The 27230-nt window shown below is 39.0% G+C and overlaps 1 long non-coding RNA gene and 2 other non-coding genes across 3 annotated transcripts; 1 reads left to right on the top strand and 2 right to left on the bottom strand.

Annotated features, from left to right (window-relative positions):
• Positions 1-3499: 3499 nt before the first annotated feature.
• TRNAS-GCU (transfer RNA serine (anticodon GCU)) lies at positions 3500-3570 on the bottom strand. Its single transcript has one exon. It is a non-coding gene; the product is annotated as a tRNA-Ser (tRNA).
• A 7411-nt stretch (positions 3571-10981) lies between these two features.
• LOC143659749 (uncharacterized) lies at positions 10982-14765 on the top strand. The gene is made up of 3 exons (XR_013163701.1): positions 10982-11165; positions 11574-11844; positions 14600-14765. It is a non-coding gene; the product is annotated as an uncharacterized LOC143659749 (long non-coding RNA).
• A 2169-nt stretch (positions 14766-16934) lies between these two features.
• LOC143675219 (U6 spliceosomal RNA) lies at positions 16935-17041 on the bottom strand. Its single transcript, XR_013171462.1, has one exon. It is a non-coding gene; the product is annotated as a U6 spliceosomal RNA (small nuclear RNA).
• Positions 17042-27230: the final 10189 nt, after the last annotated feature.

Raw genomic sequence — 27230 nt, forward strand, 5'->3', positions numbered from 1 at the left:
GTTGCAGAGGCTTGAGATACAAAAACATTCAGAACCCCCTCTTGGAATATAACACTTCTCCTACATCTTTATGAATTTTGAATTGTGACTTCTGAACCCAAAGATTATATATGTAATGTTTCTCTCCAAATAGTGATATATATGGTGGGTATAGTATTTTGTTCTAGTCTGAATGTTCTACAGTGTTTTTACTCCATATGTTTATAATAAGGATGGCACAGGTTAAGATAATAAAATGCAAAGAAAATTTGCATTACTGGGCTCATATTAGGTACTTAAACAATATTTAGTGAATAAAAGAATAAATAAACATGAAGCCAGGCATCAGGGAAATCATCTTGGCAGCTTTCCAGTGTTGGACATCACCTTCTACTGAGGACTGAGCCAGGCCATAGGGCAGACACTTCCCATAAAATTCCTTACATAGCACTCACCCTCAGAGTGGTGACATGGGGAACAAATAGCCCCATTTTGTAGATGAAGATATTGAGGGCCAAAGTATTACTCAGCTGGCTTAGGATCACAAAACTAGGAAACGAAGAAGAAAGGATTAAACCAACATCAATCTCCAAAGTTAATGTTCTAGATACTACGGTAAACTGTCTTTTTTTTTTTTTTTTTTCCGCATGGACAGGTACCAGGAATCGAACCCAGTCTCCGACATGAGCCACCATGTCCCGCCTGAAACTGTCTCTTTCCATCCAGATAAAATAGAGTTCTGAGTCAAGAGACAACATGCAGAGATGACTGTAGCACCAGCACCACCTGAGTACTTGTTAGAAATGCAAATCCTCAGGCCCTACCTTAGACTTATTGCATCAGAAACTCTGAGAGTGGGCCCCAGCAGTCTGGATTTTAACAAGGATGGCTCTGATGGCCGCTGTGGTTTCAGTAATATTGGTGAAGAAACTGAGCCTCAGAGAAACATTGATTGGCTCCAGAGCAGAGCCTGGTTTTTTGGTTTGTTTGTTTTTGGCACGGGCAGGCTCTGCAGAGCCTGGTTTAGAAATGAGGTTTGTCATTCCCCAAACACTTATTGTTGCATGAAACTTTTGCTGAAATAGAGAAAGTTCTTTAGCATCGGAGGTCTAGTTTTCTCAGCTGCCAGCTAAGCAGCAGTATAACATTGTGGTCAAAGAGGCAGGTTCTGGAAATCAACAGCATCTCTGCCACTTCCTAGCTATGTAGCTTAGCAATTTATTCATTTCTTTATGTTTGGAGTTTGCAATCTGTAGCCCACAAATTCAGGCTCTTATGACAGTGAGAAATCAATGAGAAACTCATGTTAATAGCTATTGCACCGTGTCTGGCACAAAATGAGATGTTTAGTAAATGATGGGTTTGTCATTGATGTTAATTTCTTCTCTCTCCTTTCTCTCTCTCTCCCTCCTTCTGTAGCACACAGGCCACAGACACACAGACCCATACAGAATACCCTTTCCTTTCCTTTATCCAGTGCCTGGAGTTTAGTAGGCACACCATAAATGCTAAGTCCTTTTCTTCTTCTGACGAGGTTTCTTTTATTCTCCTTGACAATCTAAGTACCTCCCAAACTGATCTGTCCCCTCCTGGATTTTTTCCCTATAGCCAACTTCTTTAGGATCAAGCAGTGAAAATGGATCCTGGAGGAATAAATTCCAAAGCTATTGTGTAATAGAAAAAATTTAACTTTGGTCCACTTTAGTATTAAACTCATAGTAAGAGATTCTGCCCCATAAAGGAGTTCCCTTGTAGCCCTTTCTCCTAAGAACTCTGGTTATTAACTAATCCCCTTGGAGGTGCCCCTTCCACATCCTTTCTGAGTACTCCCTGTTTTTCCTTTTGCTGTATCCTACTGGGTTAAATAGTGATTTAGAAAGATACTTAGTTACTTTTGAATTAACAACAATTATTTTGCTGAATGCTGTAATTGCATTTTCCATTTTCTGGGAAAATTGAATGCTGAGAAGAAACATGTGAACTTGTCATGTCAGTTGCCCTGCCTGGGAAATCAACAAAACTCACTCTTAAGCCTGGTTCTTTTTGCAGTCATCTGTGATACACCAAACTCTGAGCAAGAGGTTTTGAAGATTCTTCTCTGAATCCAGGTCAAAAGGAGAAATTCGATGTGTTTTTAATTTGACTGGCAGTGCAAAGGAGGATAGTAAGTAAAGCCAGGTGGATCTGGCTTCTACACATGGATTTGACAATTGCTAATATATAATCTTGAAACAAATTTTGCCACCTTTCTTAAGATTTAGTTTATCTGTCTCTGAAAGGAGAATGATAATAATGCTATCACTGCTGGTCATTGCCTTCAAAGTTGACACAGTAATTAATGGCAGGCCCCAATAGCTACTCAATAAAATAAAACATTTCTTTTGGTCCAAGAAGATGTTCTAGAGTGATTTATTTTAGTATTCAAGAAACAAAACAGAGTAAAATAAACAAAAATGAGAGAACATTACCCCAGACTTTGCTTAGAGGACCCCAGAGCTCAAAATAATTCAAGTGAAGTCACTCTGCGCTCTCACCCATCTGTGCTTATCACACTCAGCTCATTGCCACACACCTCTCCCTGACTGACTTGACACTTTCGTCCCCTTCAACTCCTACCAAGCAGATATCACTAGGACAAATTGCTGCTTCTAGGACTGACAGGGCTGTTAATCCCACTGTGTCTCCTTCGAACACATTGCTGCGTTTCACATGGTATTGTGTTCTCTTTACAAATCTTTCAGTTGCCTCATTACTAGGCCAATACTGATAACACTCGTTGCATGTGCGTTTACCCTTCTCTGAAGCCTGGAGAATCCCCAAACCATCTCTGGACATGCTTCTACCTCAACGACTGCTTGCTTTGGTTCGTCTTCTTCCAGTTCTCTCTGCTCAGGCTTATATTTCTCCACTCCCCTTGGAAATTCTCTGGGAATTTCCCTAAAGAGAGTCTCTAGAGTTCTCTGCTTTTGAAATTCACCTCCCAGAAGTCATAACATGGCCCATTATAAGTGGCAAAGCAGCCTGGGCTCCATGGTAGGGCACCAAATAAGGGGCAAAGAAGTTTATATCCTCAGTAATCGCTCAGAGCATTTTCTCGTAAAAAATCCTTTCCTTTTCTACACTAAAAACAAGACCGATCATTATTTAAATATTGAAAATAGGAAAAAGATGAACAGAAAGCATTTCACACATAATAAGAATATTGAAAGAAAATCATTATGAATATCACAATATATTTCCTTCTAATTATGTTTTCTTGGCAGAATTTATTTTTAATTTTGGATTTTATGATCATATGGTACCATTTATAATTTTATGTCATTTTTTATTTACCCTTTTTATATATATTCTCTCCTTAATACTCTGTGACCATAAGCATAATTTTTTTTGTATGCTGTATGATGGGTATCACATTTCATTCTTTTTCCATGTGAGTTTCCCCTTATTGCAGCACCATTTATTGAATATTTGTTTGGCGGGCTTTTTGTTTGTTTGCTTTGCTTTTTTGTGTGTTGGGAAGTGCATGGGCCAGGAATCGAACCTGGGTCTCTTACACAGCAGGCAAGAATTCTACCACTGAACTACCCTTGCAACCCCCATAAGCATATTTTTAAACAGGGCATACTATTCCTCTGAGTAGAGAGATCAGCTTTCTTAAATATGCCCCTGATATTGTACCTCTAGGTTATTTCTAGTTTCTTCTCATCATGAGTAATTTCTTGATGTACCACTTGGCCCATAATGCCCCCAATTCAGCAGGAGGCAGCAGATCTACATTAAAAAAAAACATCATAAATAAATGATAAAGTGCACTACTGGTAAAGGGAATAGGAATCAATAAAGTGCCAAGTTGCCAATTTAAATATCATGGTCAGACGGGGTCACATTGAGAGCCAGGACCAGAATACAATGGGGAAGTCAGCCATGCAGATATCCAGGGGACCACCCATCCACGAAGAAGACATGGCTTGTGCAAAGGCTTTGAGGAACAAGAATTAGAAAGTGGAGGCAGTGATAATTTAAGATAATTATCTGCAGTTGCACAGCTGGTCTGTGGCAAAGGAATTTTTAGGAAGATTGCTAGGATTGCATCCGGTGTTCTCAGACCTGGAAGCACCAGACGATGGAGAATGTGTAGTCCAGCATTTCCCAAAATGTGTCCCTTGGAACGCTGATCCTCAGAATTAGTCTGCCATTTCCCACTTAATAGTCATAACACATACTAATTTATTGCAGGCTATGTTCCCGCTGCTCCATAGCTGCACAGACCCCAAAACTAGGAATCATTTCTCAGTTGTCTGCTTCTCACATCCCACATTCAGTCCCTCAGCAAACCGTACAAAATCCACTGCCAAAATATATCCCAAATCTAGACGCCTCTCTCCACTTTCACTTCCATCAGTGGCCAGCCCATCGTCATCTCTCATCTGGAATATTGCACGGAACTCTGAACTGGTTCTCTACTTGTTTGCTCCCTTATAGTTTAGCCTCTACAGTGCAGACAGGGGTCCCTAAAATGTGACATTGCACCCATCCTTGCTCATGCTTCTACAGCAGCTTTCCATGGCTCGCAAGGCTCCTGGTTTTCTGATGTCTTTGCCCTCTTATGTTCTCTGCTCCATCTCAGCTATTCTGGCCAACAATGCTCCTTCCCCAGAGGCCTGGGGACTTGGCATTGCCCCTGTGTTCACTGTCTGTGTGGCTTACTTTATTCAGCTACCTGCTAGCGTATCTCCTGCTCATCTCATCTGAATATCCCATCTCAAGGAGGAAATCGTGTCACTCTCCATCACCGCTGTTCATCTGCATAAAACATGTCATGAGCTGACATTATACATTTGTCTTATTATTCTCTCTCACACACACATGTACCACACTCCTCTAGAGTGTAAACTCTATGAGAGTGACAATTTTATGTCTTTGGTTCAAGGATACATTTTTGTTAAGTGGCATGGCTTGGTGCAAAGTAAACCTTGAATAAACATTGAGGGGATGAGGGAACAAGTGGAAAACTAAGAAATATTGCAATACAGAATTGCTCACCCACAATTTTTCAACTTACTTGCCCACCAAATCCTTTTCTCTATAACTGTTTAATATAGAACCCAGTTAGAAAACAGTGGTAGTGACAGATTGAAGATGACTGCACAATCTTTAATCTTCCTGCCATAAAGAGTTGGCATCTATGTGCCCTCCATGTGAATCTGAGTGGCCTTTGTGACTGCCTTGTACCACAAAATGTCTTTAGAAATGGTACTGTACCAGTTTCTGGACATAGGCCTTAAGAAACTGGCAGCATCTCTCAATCCCTTAGAAGACTCCCTTTTGGAGGTTTAGCTGCCGTAGAATAAGCCTGATGACACCATGCTGGAAAGGCCTCATGTAGAGCCTCCAGTCCCAGCAGGGCCCAGCCTTCCAGCCATCTCCACCAAAGCACCAGACATATAAGAGAAGGACTCTTCAGACAGGCCCATCCACCAGCTGAATACCATTGAGTAATCTCCATTGACACCACAAGGAACAGAAGAGTCTCTCACTCAGCCCTGCCTTATTTTCTGACCCACAAAAATCAGGAGATGTAACGCAATGATTGCAGTTGCAAAACAACCTAAAGCAATCTAACTTCGGAGCATTTTGTCATGCAACAATAGATATCTGGAACACTGATATAATCCATCTTTTTCACTTTTACAGGTGGGAAAACTCAGCAATAGAGTAGGATGCCACTTTCTGAAAGTCTCTGAGACAGTTAATAGCAGAACTGAAACTAAAAGCTGTATCTCCTAACTTTAGTCCAGTGTTCTTTCCATTAGCAAAGAGGTTTCAGAGTTTGCTGAATACCTGTTCCTTCTTCTCTCCTGGAGCTTGCTACCCACAGATTAAACTAATGTTTATTGAACCTATACTGGGTACCAAAATGCAGAGTTGGGAACTTTTACATACTCATTTCATTCAGTTCCTCAAGCCAAGGGAGTTCTTTGGGAATCCAGACTTTGTTGACCAGCAAGGAGTGATGTCACTGAGGCTATAAAATGAAAAGCAAGACCAGCCAGAGTGTAAATTGACCAGAATATATTTCATTCTCCTGGCTGCAAGGCCTCAAGCTTTTGAATGAATATGTGCTTAACTATTTATAATTGACCTTTGCACAAAGAACATGAAATTTTTATAGCCCAAAGCTTCATTTATTAACTTTACTGGAGTGTAAAATATTGCTGTTTGCCATAAATTTGTACCAGGACAAACAATATATATGCTAATTAGTAGTCATGCCATCATCTGCACGCTGTTGTGTTGGCTGGTCATTTCCAACAGGCAAAATAGCAGAATTCAATCGACAAATGACAATTGAATCGCTTGATACTTGCTGTTCAAACAGTGAAGTCTGGAGTGGTGAATTAATGGTGTTCATTATAACGAGTCCATTTCGTTTTCATTTCCTTTATAAATTAGTCCAGGTAACATGCTGAGTCCCTTCGAGAATGGCTCCCGGGAACCTGCTGAGATACACCTGCAAAACCCACAACTCAGCAGAATCCCTCTGGCTCTCACCCTGTGGTTTTCATGTTCCTTCTGGAGTTTCAAAAACTCACTGATGCTTGAGACTTGGAAGTGACCTGAGAGACTGTGGTTACTTGTTTTACAGAGGAAACTGAGGTTGAGAGAGGTTAAGTGTGTTGATCAAGGTCACATAGAAAGGCAGAGATGGAGCCTGGGCTCAAGAGCACGCCTCAGTGAAAAATAGTGCTGGAAAAGCCCTTCACAATCATTTTATCCTATCCATTTAAAAGATGAAAAAAATGAGGCTCAGAGAGGGAAAGTTCAGATGTTATCTCCTTTGTGGAGCCTGATGCTGTGAGCATAACCAGTCATTTTATTCTTCCATTCATGTAGTCATTAATTTAACAGGCATGTATTGAAAATCTATAATATGCTAGCTACTGGAAATAAAATGGGTATCCAAGCTGAGGCAGCCCCTCCCCTCATGGAGTCTAAAGTATAGAGGGAGAGATAGACATTAAATAAATTGTCACATGAGGACTGAATTGCAGGATGCTATAGGCACTATCGCTGCTATGAGCGGTGGGTAACAGGGACATGATCTAGGGGCAAGATAGGATTTATTAGCTGGGATCTGAAGGATAAGATGGGGTTAAAAGCTGAAGTGTGTTGGAGACATGGTTAAAAACATTTTAGACAGAAGAAACAGTGAAAAGAATCTGAGGTAAGAAGCAGCGTGGTTCCTTACAGGGGTTGAAGAAAGGCTTCCATGGATGTGAGAGAATGTATGAGAAAGAATGAGAGAGAGAGTAGCAGCAGACGAAGGCTAAGCTGGTCTGTTTTGAAACATGCTGGACTCTGTGAGTTTTAGTTCTTCAAGGGATGTAGAAGTGGCACTTAAAAATAGAATACTGCATTTCTCTCCATTATAGCACATATTATATTGAATTGTAACATTGTTTTCCTGCCTGCATCCATAACTATAAGATGAGGATGTGGGATATGTTCATTTGTGCTTTATATTTGCAACATGCGGTTCAATTCCTGGCATGTAAGTGGGTTTGAGGAATGCCTGACAAATGAAAAGACACCTTTTCCACTATCACCTACAAAATACTGGCAAAGAAGAGCTCACTGTTTTGTCTTTATGCCACATAGATTATTCCTTTCTTTCCCCATTATACTGTAGGTGTGAAGATGTAAAACATCCCTTCTTCATCTTTACATACATCTAAGAGCAAAATCCCCAGTTAAATGTTCACATGCCCAAGTGATTTATAAACTGAAGTCGCTAAAGTTTTGAGAGAAAGCAATTGTTCCCTAATAAAAGGAACAAATAAATTTGGCATGACCCTTCTGCTTCTTTTCTCGAATTCATTTTCAATGCCTGGTGCTTCAGCAGCCATTTTGTGACTGTGAGTTGACAAATTTGTTAGTAAATGTCAAAAAGGACTAGCGATCTCTCATTCTGGACCTTTTCTGACCAGAAAAACTCCTTTTACTTTTTGCCATTTTGGTCAGATTTTCTGTTATTTACTGCCAAACACAGTCCTAACTGAATCAAACCTTTTATATAATACCTATCACATAATAGGAACTTAATAAATGTTTACTCTTTTCCCAATTCAGTCATCCCCTTCTTACTAAGATAGTTTTCATATGCATATCTCCACAGTTTATATACTCTAAATATGCGATTCAAATACTGGAGGCTATGATGGAAGGGTGGGGATGGAAAAGTGATTCTTATCCTGGAAAGCCTCAAATCCTGTTGGAAGGCAAAATTCACACAGGTAAAATAATGATTCACCTATTACCTTGTAGAGATATAGGGTCAAGATCTGGGTTTCAACTCCAATTTTGAAATCTAACTGTAGCATAATTTTGGAATGTCACTTTACCATTTAGGAGTTCTATCTGCCTTTCTACAAAATGAGGTTTAGATATTCTCTACTTTAGTGCTGTTATAAAGTTATTCCATGAACCGTCAGCATCTAAGTCACTGATGAGATTTATTAAGTACAGATTCCTGGATCCTGACCTAGAATAAGTCAGAATCTCTTGGGGGTGAGGACTAGTGATTGGCATCTTAAACATGCACCTAAAATCTTGTGGATACTAAAGTTTGAGAACAATTACTCAATTCTGTTCTTGAATTAGAGTTCTCTGATTCACTTGGAATCAAGTGCATACTGTATATCTTAGATTATACAGAAGCATAGGAAACTGATATTTTAACGCATTATTCTAACTGATTTGAAATGATTATGAATTAAGGCCCCAGTGTAGCTGGAGGCCTCAGCTCATCCTTAACCAGATTTGAAGCTTTAGTGACAACTGCTGAATTAAATTATAGGAACATCCACAGTGTTTGTTCCTGGAGCTGTTCACAGTGTTGTCAAAATACCCTTTGAACATATTTGTCTGTGTGGATATATGTTTGGCCACATACATGCCTGTGTACAAGTACATGCATAGCTACATGTGGATATGCGTGTGACCAAGTGTATGCCCACGTACGCATGCATAAGGACTGTACTTGCGCCCTTATATGTGGATACATGTGCTGATAGAAGCACATATTTATGCACATCTATGTTTGCACATTCACATAAACATACACATATGCATGCAAATGCATCATGTTTTTGACACAACTTGTTATTGATTCCAAATTGAGTTGTGAATTAGAAAACAGTAATCCTCTTCATTTGTAGTCCGAGGTGAAAGAATAGAAATAACTGGATGGTTTGCAGAGGTTGACTCAGGATATTAATTTCATTTAGTAACTTGAAATTCCTTCTTAGAAAATGTCCTTTTATGGCCAAGAGAAGAGAACCCTGGGCTTCTGGTTCCAGCACAACATTTAACATATTGAATGGTGTCAGGAAAGTCATGTTATCTCCTTGGGCCTCAGTTTCCCCTCCTGTTCTGTAGTTTCAGAATTCTGTGTTAAACTGAAATAACAAAATTTTCAGTTTGTATCTACCTCTTCTCCTTAGATTATTAATGTCCCTTTCACAATAGCCACCACATCACATTGAACTCCATATCCCCACTGTGTATGAGAGAGTCCAACATGCCATGGTGTTGAAGTGATGTGGGTGATAGCGAGAATGATGGCATCCACCATTGGAATTCCCACCTTGTAACAACACTTTCCAGCACTTTATAGGGTCACTTCATTTAATTTTCACAAGAAATCTTGACATCCACTATTTCATTTTAGGACAATATGGCCCACAGAAATCAGTCAATTTACCCAGATTTCCAGATTTCCTGTAAATCTAGGAATCAACAGGTCTTGAATTCAAATCCAAGTCTGTCTGATTTCAAATAACCGTAATATAATACTGCTCAGTAGATAGCTATTCAGTGAAACTTTAATAGAATGATATTTAGTAGAATGGAATGCTTTTTGGCTTTGCAAAAACTTCATTTATAGAGAACGGAAAACTCTGGTGAAGGATGAAATCAGACAGCCGATTTTAAAGTTGGGAGGAATCACAAAGATCACCAGCTCCAAATGTGTTTATTGTATTATTTTAAACAATCAAGGCCAGAGGAGGTAAAATGATTTGCTCAAGGTCACACAACTACGGTTACTGTAGTAACCATAATAAGTGGAAGAGTGTTTTCCTAATTCTCAGTTCAAGTCTCTTTTCCACTACCCTGAAAGGCTGTAGTATCATTTCCTCCTTTTATACAAAAAGACAAAATAACTTCAAGGTTACCTTATAGCATCTATAACAATGAAGAAAATCAGTGGAAATAGCCTCTACATAAACATGAGTTACAATTATCATTGCTATTATTAAAATTACGATTTTTGTGCCTCTGCTCCCTGTTAATTTTCAGTCAGTGGACAGTCACCAAGACAGGATAATTAAATACACTGACGCACCTGTCATGACTCCATATGATGCCAGTTTTCATGGACCAATCACCTCATTCCCCCAAAGTGCCCCATCTCATAATTAAAAATTAAACCGTTTTCCAATGAAATAATTTTGTTCATTCTTCTTGCTCCCGCTCCAGTGCCTGTGGCACCAGCTAAATTTCAAATTAAATAATTCAACTGCAATACATTTAAAATAGATCACGTTTAATGCCCCACTTCTGATTGACTGTGAAACCAGGCCATTTGAACAAGATTCCTGCGGATGTCTCTTGCCAAGGGTGTGCAAGGCATGAGATTCTGTTAATCAGGGAAAGCTACCTGTCCCCTCCCCACCTTTAAAAAAATCATTCTCAAGCTCTAGCACAACGAAATCTATTTTTTTCCCCTAACCACTTTGTCTCATCTTTATCCCTTTGTTCTCTTTTTTCTCCCTTTTGATCAAAGGCTTCCTTTAAAACGCAGAATCCTCCATTTCTCTTTTCTGGTCGGCTACTCTCGCTTGCTTTCAACATCTGTTTACTTGCTATTGCAATAGAGAAACATTATGACGCTCCCCATGCCCCGCAAGGCAGGGGGGAGCAGAAGGCAGGATGGATTAAGGGACTGTGCTGAGTCAAACCCTCTCTCCTCCTGGGACTGCCAGTTTTCATCTAGCTCAGGCTGCCAGGATCTCGAATCATTATTTCATTTGACAGATGATATTGTAACAATAGCTCGCATCGCTGACAGCCCTTACCTGGGGAGCCAGCTCGGCAGCAAGAGGAGCTGCGGTGGAGAACTCCGGGTGGGTAGGCGACGTGGGTGTGATGTCTGACTCTGTGATCATGAGGAACCTCAGTTTCCTCAACTGAGCTTTTTCTTGCCCAGACTCATCCTATTTTTACCTATTCTTAGGCCCCCAAGTAAAAGGGAAATTTAAACCACAAATGACTTTCGGGGAAGGTCAGTGAGGATTAGGTGATAAAGAGGGAGGCCAAACAAGGGGTGCCCATCACTAGGGAGGGGGCAGGCATCATGTGTTGCTCACCACTCAAGTGTGAGGGTTTGTATCCCACGCTGTAGGTAGTTCAAACGATTATATTCTTAAAGCTAATCCATTCTTGTGGGTGTAAACATATCGTGGGTGGGATCTTTTGATTAGCTTTTTTCAGTTGAGGTGGGCCCCAGGTGAATCTTAATCCTTTCACTAAAGCCTTCCTAAGAGCATGAAATAGAGAGAAAAAAGACACAGAAGCTGAGAGGGAAGCTGAGAGAGAAAGTCACAGAAAGCAGAGAGGAAACCACTGAAGCCAGAAGTTGGAAGCAAGGAAACAGCAGGAAAGAAAGGAGAGACAAGCAGAACTGTGATGAATCCTGCACGGGAAATAGAAGTCCAGGATTGCCCGTAGCTGGTCTTTGTGAAGAAAGCATCTCTTGTGGATGCCTTGATTTGGACATCTTCACGGATTCAGGACTGTAAGTCGGTAAGTTAATAAAGCCTCCTTGTGAAAGTCTACCCATTTCTGGTATTTTACATTTCGGCAACTTTAGCAAACTAAAACATCACATATCCATTAAAAGAAGTTCATACTTATTTCAGTGCTCAAGAGGGAAAAGGGAGCTTCTGTTTCTCTGTTCCCAGTCTCTCTCTCCTCCAGAGCATAGGTGTTCACTGATAGGGCTGTTGAGTTTGAGAGAAGGGACTGGGCCTGCTCATCTCAGGCCCTCCTGGGTTAATCTCCAACCTTCCCAAGGTGAGCAGGCAGAGGCAGTCTCTGCCTTGACGGGAGCCTTGCAGGACGCACTACTGTCTATGGTGGGTGGGTAAATTTAATTTAAGGGCAAAGTAGAAGGAAGCCCTTAAAACTGCTCACCTTAGCCATCCCTTCCAAACAAGTTTTTTTATTTTGCATGGGCAGGCACCAGGAATCGAACTTGGGTCTCTGGCATGGCAGGCAAGAACTCTGCCACTGAGCCACCGTGGCCTGCGCCAAATAAACTTTTGTTAGTAATAACCCTGACAAACTTTGATCCACCTAAGAATGTCTTTTGGAATCTTATTTCTCAGTAAGTTCTGAATATTTTATAGAAAAAATTGAATGTGAAAGTATATGAATTCTCTAAAACCCATTTCTTTTTCCTGAGGAGGATGAGGAAAGATGTACAAAGCCATCAGGTAGAAGATGGGGTAGGTTAGCTGCCTGATGCTCTACAGCATCACCGAGGACAAATGAAAGCTACTAAAGGGAAACATTTAAATCCTGAAATGGTGAGGGGTGCTCTCATGAAGTAGTGAGCTCCTTATCACAGGGGGTGTTCAAGTCCTGGCATCATTAACCTCTACTCTGTCCTGGTAGGCACTGGGTGGTTTGCTTTGTTGTAGAGTCAGAAGATATGGTTATGGAGCATGCCTAAGAATATTCTTGGGAGCTCTGTCACATATGAAAATCCCGTCACTGTCTTCCATAAGATGGCTGGATGTCATGATAGGTGAGATTTCTAATAATTATCGAATATTTGTTATTTGTGGTGGCATATTTATAGAAAGAGAGCACAAGTATATAGCATGGAACTTAGGGCCTAATGAATGCCTTCCCTTCCTGTAAATGCATGTGTGTACACATGCATACATGCACAAGTGTTCAAGATACACACGTACACAAGTCTATGCATATACGTGTATATCTATATACACATGTAGACCTCTCTCTCTCTCTATATATATATATATATATGATACTTTCATGAAACTAAGTCATATAAAACAAGAAAAAAAAATGAAAGGAAGGCTATTAAAAGAAAACATGGAAGTGGGGCTCCAGGAGACTACCAAGTTATTGAGTTCACAGACCTCCAGCCCCTAAGCCAGGATTGTCCAGGAAAGAGAGCAAAATGAGAATGCTGCTGTGTGTCTTGGCTATCAGAAATGTGGCGGCTACCATCATTAGAGATGAAAGGAGGAGATAATCAATAATCACAGAAAATCAGAAAGTGACTTGTGCTTGTCAATCCACCTTCAGCAGCTCACTCTCCATTCTGGGCACTCCTTGCTGATAGTTTCAAAATGACTCCCCTTTCTGGTTAGAACTGGCCCAGGTGCACCCACCTTGGAATTTAGGTGAAATTGGGGCTAACATTGGCCATTGAGCAGGGCCCCAATTTCATCTGCTTCATTCCTGATTTTACCCTGTTCTTGGGTGCCACAATGGCCACCGTGCATTTACAAGGTGGTTTTTTGTTGTTGTTTTTTTTGGTTAGATATTAATGAGCAATAGTGAGAGCATGAGATTTATAGTCAGTGGTGAAGGGTTGAGAGCAGGCAGGTGGCAAACCAATTTATTTACAGATTCTGCATCTGAGATGTTAAAACTGTCATGCTTTTGCTTGCAGCCTTCAAGTTGGGTCTGGAGACAAAGCAAAATAATTTGGGGAAAGGTACAAAATGGAAAGCATCCCTTATCTGGAATCAGATTCTAAGAATCGTTTCCCATTAACTCAACCCACAGACCCACTTTCTGTGGAAAGAGCCCCAGATTTTGTGCTGAAGACCTGGGTTAGAGAAAGGGCTTTGTCACTTACTAGTTTTGAGCCTCTGTATACCCACTCAACACCTGTGCCTTAGTTTCCTCATCCACTAACTGGGAGGGTCACACTAGTAGTATGTGTCTCGCAAGAGCATGGTTTTAATGCAGGAAACAGTGGATATAAAAATATGGTGAACGCTTGATATGCTAGAGTCTCTATTATTTCCTCATCTAGGGTTTTGTGAGATTGTTGTGGTCAAATAAATTGCATGAAATTAACACATTAGGGGCCCTGATGAACTCTGAGATAAATACATGCCAAGAAAATCTAAAGCATTAGAAAGTTTAATTTGACAACCTAGTAGTTTCAAAAACGTCATTTCACCCTGGAACTCAGTCTGCTGGAAGCATGAATGACTTCCTATTTCATAAGCTTGGAGGAGTGCAGGGTCATACAAAGAACCTTTATTTTGACAAAACAATTGAGCATGGGACAGTACTGGGTTTGACCTCTAAGGTCGAGCATGCATTAGAATCAAAAAGTGCCACCTCCACCTCCAAGTTATTTTGTTTGGCAATTTTGCTATAGTCTGGTCATGGTTCAGCTCAGTGAGCCATTGAAAGTATGATGGCTATATCCCAGGAATCAGATTTCAGTGGAAATGTAGACAAATTCTTCCCCTTATCAGGACCTCAGTTTCCCTTTCTGTCCTAGGAGGTGACTATCCTGGATCAGTGTGAATCTTAGAGAGCACCAACATCAGACACCTGACGCCCTTCAGGCCTTGGAAGGGACCAGGAAATCTGCATAATTCTGTTTCTCCTGCGGAGACTCAATGTTCACGAAAGTTTAAGAAGCAGTGGTCTGAAAAAAATCTTAAAGCCGTGTTAACCACAGCATCTTTGGCTTGCTTTATATTCACACACCTGAAGCAAGGCATTCGCAGAAGAAAATAGAGGTCACTAGGTCCAGACAAAAAATTATTTCTCCCCACAGGGTAAACAACCTAAGACAAAGCTCACCACCTCTGCCGTTCTCTGAGACCCACATCTAGAGGAAAGCAGGCCTGTTATCGTGGACTTCAATTGTAATTTTACGAAAGCTTCTTGCACGCATAAGCAGATGCCTCTCTGAATTGTTCCGCTTGAAGCCAAGACTGTTGGAGTGAAACATAAAATATCACAGAGTTGATTTACTGGCCTTTAAAAGTCCCTCCTAAGCGGCTGGGGAGCTCCTTGTCTGTATCCCTAGGTGCCACTGTGCTCATAAAGCTGTCACTATTAATCGCTGCCCACCATTCCTATAGGATTCAGATCACACATCAACGGGATGGATGCGGATGCTGGATTCTGGGGGCTGTAGCATCCTGAACCCTAGCCCACTTCTTCCTTCATTCCCAATGGTTAACTTACTGCTCCTAGCTTCAACTCCACACCTCTCTGGAAATACTGGTTCTGCCTTTTGAAATTTGGATTGTTCACTCTGTAAGCTGCTTGGACTCAGAATCTAAATTTTATTCCAAGTGTCTCCTGCTTCTTCCTGGACCAAGTATTAATTAACCCACCTACATCTATGTATTTCTTGGAATTTCTTTTCCCTGACTGCTGTTGTAGAGCAGCACTGTCTAATGCAGGCCATAAAAGGAGCCACATTGAATGAAATACGAAATTTTAAGTTTTCTAGTAGTCACATGGAAAAAGTAAAAGGAAATTAATTAAGGCATATTTAATCACATATTTTATTTTACCCAGCAGATTCAAAATATCATTTTTACATAAAATCCATATAAAAATATTAAGGAAATTGCTTTGCTTTTTTTGTAATAGGTCTTTGGAATCCAATGTATATTTTATACTTACAGCACATCTCAATTTGAATTAGCCACTTTTCAAGTGCTTAATTATCATGTGTGCCTGCCATACTGGACAACACATTTCCAGATCAACAGAAGTCAGCCTATTTATCTAGCAATTCCTTTATTCGTTCATTCAAATGTGCATTAGGCACTGACTATGTGGCGGGCACACAGAGATGAAAGTCATATGATATCCCTGATCTCTTGGAATTTGTAATCTATTGGGGTGACAGACAATAAACAATTAGAGGAGTAAATGAACAAAATAATTTCAGGCTACAAAACATGGTCACAAGAAAGAAGCACATTGATGTGTGAAAAAGTAACTCAGGGAAAGGAGAGAAGTGATTTAGATGGAGTTTTAAAGGAAGAACCTTAGATTAAAAGCCCGAATGACAAGAATTCGTTCACATGTACGGTTTTAAAATCTAGGTGTTATAAGGCGCTGCATGTAATACCGAATTGAATCAATACTTCTGGTGCATGAGTATGCATTAGACTGTAGTGAACATTGCACTATAATCCCACAAAAGCCTGAAATATATTCCCAGGGACCAGTTAAATGTCTTGCGCATAGTAGGTGATCAATATATATGTTCTGGTTGGACAAGTGAATATTAACAGCAACCCCTCCTCACACTTGGTTATGAGATTAAAATACATAGTGGAAGACCAAAAACATTAATTTTTTTTTTTTTTGGTTTATTTGTTTGTTTGCTTTTAGGCTTGGGGAGATCCATGTGGTCTCTGAACAAATAAATGCAATATGTGCCCCACTTCTTTAGAACATTTCAGTCCATCTATGATCTGTGCAGTAGTGCAGACAAAGAAGCTCTTTTTATGCTCACTTGTCCTAGGACATGTGAGTAGAAGATAAGGCTCAGAAAAAAATGTGCTTCTAAGTACCTTGATAATTTGTGGAAATATATGGCCTTTCTTACAGTGATTTGCTAAGTATGCAAAAATGAAATAAGATTGTAAATTTAAAGTGCTACAGTCACTGTATTTCAAACCAGTAAAAGCTAGGAAGTTTTTTGTTTGTTTGTTTGTTTGTTTGTTTTATATATAAAAGAAGTTTAGTATTTTATAAAACTAGAGGGAGAACCTACCTCAGTAGATCAAAATTTTCTGAAGAACAAAAGATGATTCAGTAGAAGGGTCTCCCAACACAGTATATATATTTTTCTTTTCTTTTCAAATATGGAACGCTTCATGAATCTGAGTGTCAAACTTGTGCAGGGGCCATGCTAATCGTCTCTATATCATTCCAATTTTAGTATATGTGCTGCCAAAGCGAGCACCATAGTATGTTTTTAATGCAATCAAATTGGGTGCGTTAAAAAAATAAAGATGTCTTAAAGAAACTTTAATTTACTGTGCTTATTCATTTTTAGCACTTTCCTTGACCTTCCTCTTTCCCTGTGACTTTTATTTACCCAACTATAGTTCCACCAATAATAATAGTTACCACATATTAAGTATTACCCAAATGTCAGGTATTTTGCTATCTTAAATGAATATAATTTGATATTAAAAACAATTTTCAATAAAATTGTTATCAGAATTATAAAGATGTAGAAACTGAAGCTATTTGCCCAAGATTTCAGGAAAGTGGTCAAACTTTTTGGTCTTAGGGCTCATTTACATTCTTAAAAATGAGGCCCCTGTATGAGTTTCCTATTTCTCTTATAACAAATAACCACAAACTTAGTTGCTTACAACATCTTTGTCAGAAATCAGTTAAGTTCATTTGTGTGAGTCTATTTCTGGGTTCTTTATTCTGTTCTATTGATCTACCTGTCTATCCCTCTGCCAATACAACAGTTTCTTAATTAATGTAGTTTATTATAATAAGTCTTGATAACAGGTAGACTGATTTCTCCCACTTTATTCTTCCTTTTCATAACTTTTGAATAATCTTGTCAATATGCACCAAATAAACAAACAGAAACCCTAGCTGGGATTTTGATAGGCGTTGAGTTAAACTTCTATATTAATTTGGGGAGAATTGACATCTTTACTATATTGAGTCTCCCAATCAATGAACATGATATCTACCTCTATTTATTTAGCTCTTCTTTGATTCTTTTCTTCAGCATTATGTAGTTTTCAGCAATCAATTATGCACATGTTTTGTTAGATTTACACCAAGCATCTCATTTCTTCAATCATAATAACCGGCATTACATTTTTAAATTTTGATGTCCATGGGTTCATTGTTAGTATAAGGAAATATAATTTGATTTTGGCTCTTCCTTGTATTCTTTGACCTTAAAGAATTTATTTATTATATCTTAGAGGACTTTTTGTTGTTGTTTTCATCGTATTTTCTAGATAGATAATTACATCATCTTCAAATAAGGACTGTTTTATTTCTTCTTTTCTGATTTTTATTCCTTTATTTCATTTTCTTGCCATATTGTCCTGGGTAGAACTTCCAGAATTACATTGATTAACAACAGTGAAAATGAGCATTCTTGCTTTATTCTCAATCTTTTTTTTTCTTTTAGGGTAGAGCTCATGACAACAAATTTTCTTAATTTGCCTTCATCTTAAGATGTCTTGGTTTTCCTCCATTCCTAAAAGGTATATATATATATATTTTTTACATTTAGGTTATTCTGGGTTGACAGTTCTTTCAGTGCTTGAAAAATATTGTACCATTGCCTCTGGTCTGCATACTTTCTGATGAAATCTCTATTGTCATTTTAATTGCTTGTCTCCTATAAGTAAGCTGTCATTTTTCCTTGCTGCTTTCAAGACTTTAACTTTGATTTTCAGAAGTATAATTGTGATGTATCTTGCTGTGGATTTCTTTGGGTTTATATTGTTTTGGGTATGCTCAATTTACTGAACCTGCAGGTGCATGTCTTTTGACAAATTTAGGAAGTTTTTAGACATTATTTCTTTGAATGTTTTTTCAGCCATGTTATCTTTCTCGTCTACTTCCAGAAAATTGTGCCACAAATATTAGACCTTCTGTGGTAGTCCAATTTGTCACTGAGACTTTGTTAATATTTTTTCACTCTATTTTCTCTCTGCTGTTCAGATTGGGTAATTTCTATTGTTCCGTCAATTCATTAACTCTTTTCTTTTGCCCCTTCCATTCTGCAGACTATGTTCCATCAAGCTTTTTATTTTGGATATTGTATTTTTCAGTTCTAAAATTTCCATTTGTTTCTTCCTTATTCTTTCATTTTCTTAGCTGGGTCTTTCTATTTTTTATTTGTTTCAAACAGGCTTGTAATTGTCATACATTGTTGCTTTAACATCATTGTCAGTAATTTTAGGGGCTCTTGTCATTCTGACATTAGCATCTATTGATTGTCTTTTTTCATTCAGTTTGAAATTTTGGTTGTTTGTATGAAGAGGTATTTTCTGTTGAAGTCTGGATATTTTGTATCACATTAGGAGAGACTAGTTATTAATTAAACCCTTTTTAACTGGCTTTTTCTGACACCATTTCAGAAGGGGTCACTGCCTCATTATTGACAGGTTGAAGCAGAGAAACAAGTTGTCCATTAGGACTTCACTGACACCTGATCAGGGAGGGACATTCCTCACCATTGCTCCACATAAGTCTTCGTTACTGAATATATAGATACTGGGGGGAAGGTGGCCATGCTACTTTTGGGCAATGGGGAAAGTCCTGACTCTCTAGTAGGCCTCCTCTGATACCACCTCAGTGGGAACGGGAAAGAACACCTCATTACTGCAGGACAGAGGTGGATTTCCAGGCACCCTATATGGTCACTACAAACACCACAGATGAGGGAAACTTGTTACTGCCTGGCTGAGTTAAAGTCCCAGCCTCCTACTTGGCTTTCTCTGATAACACCCTGTTTGGGTTGTCAGAACACCTTGCACAGCCTCATGAGGGTGGAAGTCTGGGCTCCCGACTTGGCCTTTACTGACCTGGGTAGATGGGGTGGGGTGGGGTGAGGTGAGAAGGGATGGGAGGGGGGCATTTTTTTCTTTGATGTTTGACTGAGGTAGAATAGTTTGTCTGTACAAGTTTTTTGCCTTGCTTGTTTGCCCCTTTCCTAGTCTGTTGGCTAGAGAAACCAGGGTTTAGTTGGGACTTTGTTTTGTTGGTATTTCTGGGCTGCCAGATTCTTTATTGCCAATTTTGGGATATATAATTCACAGAGAAAACCCATGAGACCCATCACTATGTCATTCCTTAGTTTCTGAGGCACCTAGCTAGTCTGCTACTTTCTTTCAGTCCAGAAAGTTTTCTTATAGTTGTTTTATATATAATGTTAAAAGTTTTTAGATGTACTCGACTGTCTCTTTTTATAAATAGAGTTTTATGGGAACACAGCCATGCCCATTGTTTATACCACGTGGCTGCTTTCATGCTACAATAACAGAGTTGAGTAATTATGGAAGATATGATATTGCTTGCAAAGCCTAAAATACTTGCTATCTGCTGCTTTACAGAAAAGTTTTTCTGCTCCCAGGTCCTTACAGAACATTTCCTGGAACTTGCAAATACCACTACTTTATTCCACTTTTCAGAAAGTTGTCACATTAGGGAGCCAAGAAAATATAGTACGCTTTCTGTAAGGTTTATGTCCAGCTAAAATTCAGAGGTCTTTTTACTATAGAAGAAGGAGAAAATGGATACTAGAGAAAACTAGCAGTCTTTGTTGCACAAAACATTGTAAATAAAATCTCTGCTGAAATTTTATAGTAGCTATAGCTAAAAATCTAACCTAACCACTAGTTTCATAGACTGTGCCACATAACAAAACAAACAACAAGAAGGAGACAAAGCTAAACTGTGTCTGTATGGACAAACATTCTGCATGTTTGGATATGCATGTTTTCTGTGGATACTCATGTGCATCATTAACATATGTAGTTTATAATCTCTACAATTTTTAACTGTGTTTTAACCAATATTTCACAAACTTATTTAAGATCTCCCATCACCATTTTATTTTTTCCAAACCGTACTTTAAATAAATGCATACTTACTATTTCTTTCTTTTAAAAGTTAACAAGATGTACTGGTATTTTAGAACTCTGAAAAGTCCTGCATTAATATATACACATTACATTTTACATTCATTGTTTCCCAAAATTATTCACTGGAGAATCATTTTCTTTATACAACACTTATCAAAACCCCTAATTCTGCCCTATTTTGAGTTTATTTCTCTATTAGGGCATTTATTAAATTTTATTTTGTATTGAAATTAGGTAAAAATGATTTGGTCCCTTCTTAGCCATGACCTTTATAATGTAGATGTACTTTTCATCAACCTAAATTGGGATACTATTGAAAAAGGTATGAAGCTATAACAAGTCACCTATTAACAACCATACTTATTAACAACCATTAACTATTAAACCACAAACATTGATTACGTGTGTGTACATGTATACATGCACACATATTAAATGGTGCATAGTTGTCATTCATCAAACATTGTTCAATAACTGCCAATTTGCTTTTACCTTTCTTAACAAGGCATAACAATTTTATATCATTCATTTTATCACCCACAATAGCGATGATAATAGCATCCATTTATTGATTCCCTCCTACGTGCCAGATCGATCACATACATTTCATCTTCATAAAGGCCCCATGAGAAAAATATCATGATCTTTACCAAAGAGGGGAGGAAGTCCAGAGAGGTGAAGTTACTTACTCCAAAATAACATGCCCAATAATTCAAACAATGGCTTATCTGTTTTTAATGTTCTAATTGGTATCTTTTGAAATGCATTCTACGTGGTGGCCAGGATATCCACAAGCCCAGGAGAAGTAGCTGCATTGCTCTCTGTTAAGCTGAGTTAACAGAGCAGACGTTGCTCAGATTCTGCAAAGACTTTTATAGAGAGAGATCCCTCTTTTCTCCCTGTAGCCTGTTAAACCAGAGGAAGTAGGGCACTTTTAGGTTGTCAAAGTGATTACTTACTTTGCCCATTAATCAGTCTTCAATTTTTGTATTTCGGCCTGCTAAGAGCCATTTGCTCTCCTGAGCCTCATACTCATTGATCCTTTAGCTGAAGCCCTGAGAGAGAGCTTCCATATCGAGAAACTTCCTACTGTTATTTTTTTCTGAGTTATCAAAGAATGGACTAACAAGATGGAGACACTGTTAAGTTCACGTGACTCTATGCCTGATTAGATGGCAAAGAAGATACAGAGGGAGATGAGAGAGCTAGTGCAGATGGCGTGTGCGGTTGTTTCTGCAAGACCTGTGAGACTGGAACATGAACCGGTGTAATACTTAATAACAATAAAGACGATGCTAAGGGATAACATTTGTTAAGAGATTACTAAGTATCAGGCTCTACTTTGAGAGCTTCACTTGTTTTAACTAATTGTAGTCCATGCCAGCAATCTGAGAAAGGAATAGCCATGCTCATTTTACAGAAGAAGAAACTGAAGCAGGGAGAACCTGCACAGGACAGAGGATTGGCAGGGGAAACTGATCTAGAAGCCGGTTCTGTGTTTGAACTTCAAGGCCTGCTGGGCTTCCCAGTTGGAGTTCTGTAGCTCACTTGTGCATGCTCACTTGCTCGTAGTTGGAGGACATTTCAACTGAAAAACTCTTGCCAGTTATAATATTGCCCCAAATATTAGCCTCCTGGTCAGAGAGTCCCCTTAACTGCAAAACATGGTGATCAATGAATCTAGACCTCTCGGGTGTGTCCTGGGGATTATGAGGTAAAAGACAGAAAGACTGGCCCATCGCAGATTCCAAGCAAATGTGTCTTCTTCCCTCCTGCTTTCTTGCTTCTTCTCTTTCCTTCCACGTGAACGGCTGTGAGGAGAAAATAAATGATTTTGAGAGTGTTGCAAAAATACAAGACAATTTATTTAGAAACCCCTTTAAACAACAAAAGTAAAATTGTTTCTCATTGCACAGAAAACAATCAGAAAGGAAAATACAAAATCATGTTTAATTCTATTATTTGGATATAACAGACTATAAACCCCTTGAAGACAAGGTCTAGACCTGTATTTTCTAAGCACTGTATCATCAATTCTAATATAATGTCTAGCACCTAGCAGGAGTTCAATACGGATTTGTAGAATAAATGAAAATATAATTGTGGGTGTTTTATTGCACACTCAAAATATTTATTGTTATTACCATGTCCCAAACTTAATACTTATTGCTGTATATCATTTGAGTCTTTTTTTTTTGCTTAGCTTGGGTGTGTGTTTTCCTTGCAGAGATAAAATGCATTCTGATGCATATAATCCATTACCTACTGTTGATCATTTGGTTTCTCTGGTTTTTCTTTGGAGGGGAGTTTGATTCTAAATAATATTGTTCTTATTGTCCTTGGAATAATCTTGATACACTTTTGTGATTATTTCTTCAGAACAAATATTCAGAAGTAGAATTGTTGGGCCAAAGAATCTGCACTTTCAAGACTTTTGATATGTATTTTTGAAACACCCTTCAGTGAGTTTTCTTTACCATTTTGTCTCATACGTAGGAAATTTTTTGAAAAGTTTCATTAGCTTGTCATCTTTTCTTATATATCATTTATATGTTGTTTTTATCTTTTATAACTCATAGGACAGAGTTACATATCATAAAAAGCCTCAAACGATAATAATTATGCAAGCAGAAATTTTACATTTTAGTAGCAACAGGAAAAATCGTAGAACAGTGTATCAGAAATCAACAAACATGTGACGTGAAACACTAATAACGTTGAAGTCTATGAAAGGCTCTTATAAAAGAGAAGGGCATGAAATACTTTGCATAGCTGCTAAAAATTTTGGAAGAGCAAAAAGTCCTGGGTGCATGGGATTTAGGTATCAAGAAGTGCCTTCTGATTACGAAGAATTTACTTATTCAATTAATTTGCCAGAGATGCCAAAGAATCTCTCTGAGATTTGTTTTTTTACTTCTCAAAAAATTGAGTTTTTTCCCTCTTTAAGATGGTAGAAATCATGTTACACTTGAATGCAGGAAAGGACAGAATAGCTTAAGTTGTTGAATCAAGTCTGTCTCTAATTTGCTGTGTGATATTTTCTTGGGACTGCCCACTTGCCTTTTCTGGACCTCAGTTTCATCATCTCTGGGATGCATGACATGCCTCTTCTCTGTGGCCCTCTCATGTCTCCCTTCAATTCACATGTTCCACCCACATTGGGTGCCCTTTTCCTCCTCCAACTAGTCGGGCTACTTTATACCTCAAGACCTGACATACTTTCCCTAAATTCAACCCATGGGCCAGTTTAAATGACTCATTTCTACAGGTTTCTCAGATCTCTTTGCCAGAGATTCTTCTGTACATTAACTAGTCATACTATTTGTTTCCATGAAGCATCTAACTCTCTTTCTTAACGCTAGTGACGCTGGCATTAAACAATTACTTGTGATCATTTTTTAAATTGACTGTCTCCTTTGCTATACTCTAACTTCCATGGCAGTAAGTGCTCAATTACTCATTTTGCTTCAGCTACTGGTACTAGGCTCAGCATGAGCTAGTTTCTCCATGCTATTGAATGAAAGACTGAATAAATGAATGAATGAATGGACTGACCCACATTGTTTCAACACCTGACAATCCTTCATCCATGCTCTGTAAAGGTCACCCCTTCTACCTCTTAGATATTGACTTAGGATACTCTATTTTCAGTCCAGACTAGTTTTGTGAGCTTCCTTTTGCAATATCCCCCAAACCCCAAACCAACTTCTGGCCAGCAACCCCAGGCAATCTATAAAGTTTTAATCTTCTTAAAGGACCTGAAATTTTGCTAGCTGATACTTCATCTTATGGATGGGGTCAGGCATGGATGGCGGAGGGGGTGTGGCACAGTGCAGAGATGAGGCAAAAGGCTCTCTAGCCATCTGGCACCGTGGAGAGAAAGATGGGCGTGTTGGGGAAAGACTAACATTTGCTAGAAGTGGGTCTTGCCTTCCCAGGCATGCATGTACACACGCATGCACACACGTGTGCACACATATGCACACACACACACCTTTCATATACAATGAGCCTAAGTGATTTTTCTTTCTGAGACATTGCAAAAAGACAGCAAGAGAGCGGGATGAGCATACTCCTTGGAGGATTTATGGAGGCATGAAGAAGGTGTCAGGAAAATCCAGTGGAAGATGTAAACAAGGACAGTCAACGTGCTTTTAAGAGCTGCTCCACTTGCTGTCTTTAGCTAAAGTGCTGCTATAGCTCACTCCAAGTGGAGAATGGGTTAGCCTGTGCTGTGACTACTCTGCTTCAATCTGAAGTCCTCTAAATATTCTAAATATGCCAGGGAGGCAGCATAGTAATACCTCTGCAATACACTGTTCCTTCCTTGGCATAGCACAGTGCAAGCACTCCATCAAGCTCGATTGGTCGCTAACCCTCTATCGCTAACCCTCTATTAGTGCAGTTCCCAAACACCTGAGGGCTTTTGGAAGGTAGAGAAGTTCAGCCTAAACTTCTCACCTCCTCAGCCCCCTCTCCTGCCTTCTTGAATCTTTAGGAGGCAGCTGGATTGGGGAAGCAGCAGCACACAGGATTTGAGGTGCTGCTAGGGTGCCTGGAGCGTCTGTACGCTGAGTTCTGGGCCTCTGGCAAATCACCTCCAAGTAGCTAAGTTTCTATCATCATAACTTCTAAATATTTTTTCTCTATCCTACCTCTGCCCCAATTCTATCCCCCCCAAAAAAGTGCGTATTTTTTAAGTGTTCTCCTTGACTATTCAATTTAATCGGCCATCCAATTATTCCTGTCTCAACTTTGTAGACCTTGCAATTTCTCTCATTTCATTGCTTGAAAGTTCACACCTGCCCATTAATTCTTAGGATACAGCCCAAGCACTTTAAAATGGCTGATGTTTCTGTTTCTTGCTGTCTTTGTTTACTTTTCTAGTCTCACCTTTCAACCTCACCCCTTCATTCCTAACTTCTTTTAGTGCATCAGATTATTTATTTTTTCCAGGTATTTGCAAAGTTCTATTTGCTACTCCCCTCCTTAGAGCTATTACGTGGTTCACCTGAACCCATCCTTTAATCTCATTATTGACCCTGCCTCCTCATGAACCTTTTCATAATGGATGGTATTCATTGTCCATGGTCAATTTCCCAGTGGAACCATAAGAGTTCACGAAGGCAGAGCTGTCTGTGTTGTATAACATTGTCTGACGAGTAAGTCCTAAGGCAGAGATTACTACTCGTTCACCAATATCTATTCTCCCTTTCTTTGATTAGAGAAATTCTAAATTTTAGAATTTACACAACTACATGAATTACGTATTATGACTACTCTTGCAACTTGTCATGTTCAAAGGATTAAATAATGTGCGTCTCATAAAAGAAAGGGTTGTGTACCACCCTGTTCTCCTCTCCACTAATAGCTGGAAAGGCATGAAGCTGAAGTGTTACTTTAAACCCAGTAATGAAAGCCACATTTTCAGAGTGGCAGAGCCACTCTACCAGTCAGTCCTGGGACAGGTTAATTCTAAATTGGTATAAGGAAGAGAAATAAAATTTGATTTTCTTGAAGCCATCATAGTTAGGGGTACTTTTGTTTTAACCTGGACTTTGAATATTCATGGCGTTAGCTAAATACGTTTGAATGAATGAGTGAATGGGTACATTCTCAAGATCACCTAAATTTTACTATTTTTGTTCTACCTTTTTTGTGATTCATAGTTTTCTTATAATCATAAGCTAAAAGGTATCCATGACCAATAAAACATGAAAGTGACCAAGTATTTACAATTTGCTAACTATATATGTATAGTCAGTAAACATGAGAGAAGGAAGTAGAGAAATATGAAAGGAAGAAACTGGCAATGGATCATTTAAACCTAAAAATAATAGTGAGCTTTTATTAAATGCTACCTAGCACTGGTATAGGCACTTTATATGTATTAATTGCTTTAATTAATTTTATGCTTGCAGCCTATTTTATGATTAGGCACTATTTTCAGCCCCACTTTCCAGATAGAGACAACAAAGGGCATAGGAAGGTAAATGACCTGTCTGAAATCACACAAACTCATGATGTCCTCTATGAACTAGGTAATCTGACCAAAGTGTTAATGTGTCACACTACTTGATGAAGAATAAAAACCAAAAGCACAATGTCAGAGCTGAAGAAACATTAGAAAACATCTAATCTGGTTTCTTCATCTTACAGATGTTCAAGGTCGCACAAATAGACCCACACGTCTTGTTTACTAGCACAATGAAAAGCACCAGAGATGGCAATTTATATCAATTGGTATGTTGAGGATAAGCAAGGAAGAGTGGTAAGATACAGGAAGGATATATGCCATGTGTGAAGGGGGAGTGAGTTGTACAAAACATGTGTGGTAGATAGGATATTTGGGCCCAATTCTTCACTCCTCAGTTATAGAATTATCCACTCATACTCTTTATCATGCAACTTTTCAGTGCCTTCCTACTAGTTGCAAAGTATAGTCTTAACCTCTTGATATGAGACTTGGTCATGAGGTTACAATGGCCAATGGGATGTTAGCAGACTTGAGATGAG

Source organism: Tamandua tetradactyla, chromosome 2 (genome assembly GCF_023851605.1).
Source record: "Tamandua tetradactyla isolate mTamTet1 chromosome 2, mTamTet1.pri, whole genome shotgun sequence".
NCBI lineage: Eukaryota > Metazoa > Chordata > Mammalia > Pilosa > Myrmecophagidae > Tamandua > Tamandua tetradactyla.